The 5000-nt window shown below is 46.9% G+C and overlaps 1 non-coding gene across 1 annotated transcript in view; it reads right to left on the bottom strand.

Moving 5' to 3' along the window:
• The window catches only part of LOC131934491 (small subunit ribosomal RNA), a 1846-nt gene extending 89 nt beyond the window's left edge, over positions 1–1757 (bottom strand). The window contains exon 1 of the ribosomal RNA XR_009385790.1: positions 1–1757. This exon is cut by the window's left edge and continues 89 nt beyond it. This is a non-coding gene — a ribosomal RNA (small subunit ribosomal RNA).
• Positions 1758–5000: the final 3243 nt, after the last annotated feature.

Genomic DNA, 5000 nt, shown 5'->3' with positions numbered 1-5000 from the left:
CGGTGCCGGCACTTGCGTGCCAGACCGAGACCAATCCGAGGCCCTCACTGAACCGCTCAATCGATAGTAGCGACGGGCGGTGTGTACAAAGGGCAGGGACGTAATCAACGCGAGCTTATGACTCGCGCTTACTGGGAATTCCTCGTTCATGGGGAACAATTACAAGCCCCAATCCCTAGCACGAAGAAGATTCAACGGGTTTCCCAGCCCTTTCGGGCCAGGGAGGCATCCACGCTGATTTCTTCAGTGTAGCGCGCGTGCGGCCCCGGACATCTAAGGGCATCACAGACCTGTTATTGCTCAATCTCGTGTGGCTAAACGCCACTCGTCCCTCTAAGAAGTTGCGCCGGCGCATCGAGGAACCGGCGAACTATTTAATAGGCTAGAGTCTCGTTCGTTATCGGAATTAACCAGACAAATCGCTCCACCAACTAAGAACGGCCATGCACCACCACCCACCGAATCAAGAAAGAGCTATCAATCTGTCAATCCTTACAGTGTCCGGACCGGGTGAGTTTTCCCGTGTTGAGTCAAATTAAGCCGCAGGCTCCACTCCTGGTGGTGCCCTTCCGTCAATTCCTTTAAGTTTCAGCTTTGCAACCATACTTCCCCCGGAACCCAAAACCTTTGGTTTCCCGGAGGCCGCCCGCAGAGTCATCGAAGCAACTCCTGCGGATGGCCAGGTGGCATAGTTTATGGTCAGAACTACGACGGTATCTGATCGTCTTCGCGCCTCTGACTTTCGTTCTTGACTAATGAAAACATTCTTGACAAATGCTTTCGCAGTAGTTCGTCTTGCTGCGATCCAAGAATTTCACCTCTAACGCAGCAATACGAATGCCCCCGTTTGTCCCTGTTAATCATTACCTCCAATTCCGAAAACCAACAAAATAGAACCGAGGTCCTATTCCATTATTCCATGCACCATTATTCAGGCAGCGAGGCCTGCTTTGAACACTCTAATTTTTTCAAAGTAAACGCGTCGGCCACCCGGGACGCTCAGTGAAGAGCACCCGCGGGAGAGAGCCGACAGACGGTAGGGCAGGAGATACGGGCAGTGAGCCGGCGCGAGCCGGACCGCCCGCCTGCGCCTGAGATCCAACTACGAGCTTTTTAACTGCAACAACTTTAATATACGCTATTGGAGCTGGAATTACCGCGGCTGCTGGCACCAGACTTGCCCTCCAATAGATCCTCGTTAAAGGGTTTAAAGTGTACTCATTCCAATTACGGGGCCTCGAAAGAGTCCCGTATTGTTATTTTTCGTCACTACCTCCCCGTGCCGGGAGTGGGTAAGTTGCGCGCCTGCTGCCTTCCTTGGATGTGGTAGCCGTTTCTCATGCTCCCTCTCCGGAATCGAACCCTGATTCCCCGTTACCCGTTACAAACATGGTAGGCATATCACGTACCATCGACATTTGATAGGGCAGACATTTGAAAGATGCGTCGCCGGCGCGAGGCCATGCGATCAGCACAAAGTTATCCAGAGTCACCAAATGGGACGACGCAACCCCTTGCGAGGCCGCGCCGATTGGTTTTGAACTAATAAAAGCGCTCTTCCCGATAAAGGTCGGAGCTTCGATTGCATGTATTAGCTCTAGAATTGCCACAGTTATCCAAGTAGGATCGTGTCATCTAAGGAACCTCGACTGATTTAATGAGCCATTCGCGGTTTCACCATGGGACAGTGTGAACTTAGACATGCATGGCTTAATCTTTGAGACAAGCATATGACTACTGGCAGGATCAACCAGATAGCTATCGTTTGCGAGACGTTTTTCCACAACACATCGCGGGACGGGAGACAACGCTCTAGCGAGAGAACGGATCCCGGCATTCCCGGATTTTTTCACATCGGACCGCTCACATTTCCCCCTTCACCGTAAACACGGCGTCGCCGGGAAATCTCTCGATTTGCATCGAGCCGACTGCGTTTTGCAGACCCGTCGCCCGTTCCGAGGGCTGGGCCAGTGCGAGACTTTTATCGAGCCACCAATACTGCTTGGTTGCGTTAGCACTGCGCGTCGCCGCTGGCTTCACGCTACGGACACGTACTTTTACCTTCACTGGCGCGACCTGCGCGCCGAGCCCGCATTTTACCGGGAAGCTAGTCGGGAGACTGAGCCACGCACGGTCAGATCGGGCACATGTCGCTGGCTGCGAGGGAGCGCGGATCCTAGCGTCACATAGAGGCTTCACCGACACTCACCTCCACAATAGTAGATACAGACCGTTTTAACCGCCGTATTTCTGCCCATACCTCTAGTGTTAAACCGAAAAATCGGGTACATAGTCTCGGGGAGGACCGGGGGTGCCGCCCCATGAGGGGAGCCCGCACGGAGGGCGCCGGGGGGTGCCGCGACCCGGGGGGCGGCGCGGGGGTGTCGGGGCGCATCTACGGGGCTCACTCGCGCGGGCGCCACACTTCCGGGGGGCGCCCCAGGTGGGGTGCCAACTTTGGCGCCCCCGACTAAGGGGCCGCCCCCACTGCGGTTACACGCTTTACGACCACCCACCCGCGTTCCCCACCCCAGGGGGCATGCGAATCACCCGCCAGGGGCGTTCTGGGACCGAGGGCGCCGCTCCGGCACAAGGGGGAGCCAAAACGCCCCGAGTTCCCCCGCGGCCACCTCGACACCTGGGCGGGCGGCGAGGGGTGTCCTGCGATCGGGGTGGGGAGCTCTACCAGAATCACCCGCCAAACTTCACCGGGGGCGTCTCCCGGCGCCCCTGCGCTCGGGTGACGAACAGCGCCCCGGGCTATCCCGGGCGCCCTATGGCGTCCACCTTCGATCGGAAGGGTGATCTCGACTCGGGCTGAGGCGGGCCACAACAATCCGCGGTCACATCGGAGCCGTCCAGGCTAACGAGGCCCCGGCTCACGGGTAACCCATGGGGCTGGACCGGGAGTCCGCCGTTAAAGAAGAAAGAAATGTAGTGCAAACCAGAACCAGTTTTTTTTATTTATTTTATAACTCGACTAATAATCGTCACAAAATTATAAACTTGGTACCTACGGATAGCCCTGGGCCCAACCTAATACAGGATGTCCATAACTATGCGCTAATTAAATAATTAATGGGTATTAAGGTCGGTCTTAGTAAATTGCTATATAAAGTCTAAGACCAGAACCAGTATTTTAAATTTATTTTATAACTCGGCTCCTAATTGTCACAAAATTTAAAAATTGGTACCTATGGATAGCCCTCGGCCCTACCTAATACACCGTGTCCATAACAATGTGGTAATTAAATATTTACTGGGCGTTAGGGTCGGTCTTAGTAAATTGCTATATAAAGTCTATATAAAATTTTACGAATTTAAAAAAAAAATTCCTACCGTCAAAAATAGCGACGCCTAGACCACCACACCTGTTCTGACGTTAAATCCTACTTGCACACACGTGTGGGAATAGATTAGATATCATCTAGAGATAGAATTCCTAATTATTTAATTAAAATAGAGACTCTAGATTTAATAGTTGTGTCATAGTTACATTAAGTCGAATTAGCGAAGCGGAGGCGGGAACTAGATTCTAGATCTAACACTTCGATTGCGATGAAAAAAAAATAGCTTTATTTTAAGGCCGACAAGGCAAATACGGTTTAATTAATATTAAAGAAATAAGTCCGAACACCTACCTTAAGCGAATCATCTACACAACACATGACTAGAAATAATACACGTCCACACGAAGAGCGATTGAAACGGTGACTGCAACGGTGAAAACTTGTACGACGGAAACATGGCGCCTAGGTTATGCCTACTTCCGGTCTGATGAAAATTTTTAATTCATTTTAAATTTTGCGCTCTATTTCGTCCGCGCTTGTCCACTTAAACTCTACAGAAAAGATAGTCTATATAAAAATAATTCCTAGAAGACAATTTTATGAGAGATCACCCACATTTATTTACCCTGCCTGTCTACCTTAGGGTTAGAGTTTGAATTTTTCTAGATTCAAGCCAAATATGCCGTGTCGATTAAACGACGACGTACATAACAGAGCGAAGACAATGAATGGTTCCTTAATTAACTATAATTACGGTCCTAATACAACTACAATTCACCATAGTACTAATATGTATGTGTATTGTTGTTTTGGGAGTTCTGTCATTACATTTTAAATTATAAAAAAAACGGGTTTACGATACACTTCATTACGCCGCCGATCGTGGTTTTAGATTTAAATTTGGTCGGATTCGGTTTATTATTAATTTATATAATACTTTATACATACTTTAATTCATTAAATACATTTATCTATGTATTTATTTCATTAGTTAAGTATTTGTTTAACTAAAAATTATCAATTTAAGGCATAACAATTACAGAAAACGATTGTATTTGAGATAAGTCTTATCGAACCATTTAGTAGCTGGGTCGGTTTATTATTAATTTATCTAATACTTTATACATACTTTCACTCATTAATTACATGTATATATGCATTCATTAAATCATTTAAGTATTTATTTCATCAAAAAGTATCGATTGAAGGCATAACACTGATAGAAAACGATTGTATTTGAGATAAGTCTTATCGAACCATTTAGTAGCTGGTTCGCGGGTCGGTTTTATTCCTTAACTCTAGATTTAAGTCTATCGTGTTTAATTTCAATTTAATTTATCACAACTTTTAGATTTTGTACTAGATTAAGCTACATTGAAGCTTATTTTTCACTATTTAATCAATAGAGGATATTATATAATATTTTTAAGTCTAATATTACGCAGCCGTTTGTTAAATCTAGTTTTACAACGACGACTCGCGCGATTTCGGTTTGGTTTTAAAACTTAAGTTCATTGATTCTTAAATATATATATTCCAGTTAGAATAGAACTGAATACGTACCACATGATGTATACACACGTTTGGGTTATTTATTTATTTTAAATTTAGTTTATTATGACCGATCGTAATTAACTTTGGCGATACCGGGCTGATATGTCTTATCGACCGGAAAACTACTGTCCCTTCGGTCGACTAGTTGGTCTTAGA

The sequence above is a fragment of the Physella acuta genome, unplaced genomic scaffold, assembly GCF_028476545.2.
Source record: "Physella acuta isolate Inbredline_101_S28 unplaced genomic scaffold, ASM2847654v3 ptg002837l, whole genome shotgun sequence".
NCBI classification, from domain to species: Eukaryota; Metazoa; Mollusca; class Gastropoda; family Physidae; genus Physella; species Physella acuta.
The sequence above is the reverse complement of the archived record's forward strand: the minus strand, read 5'-3'. Positions and strand labels throughout refer to the sequence as shown.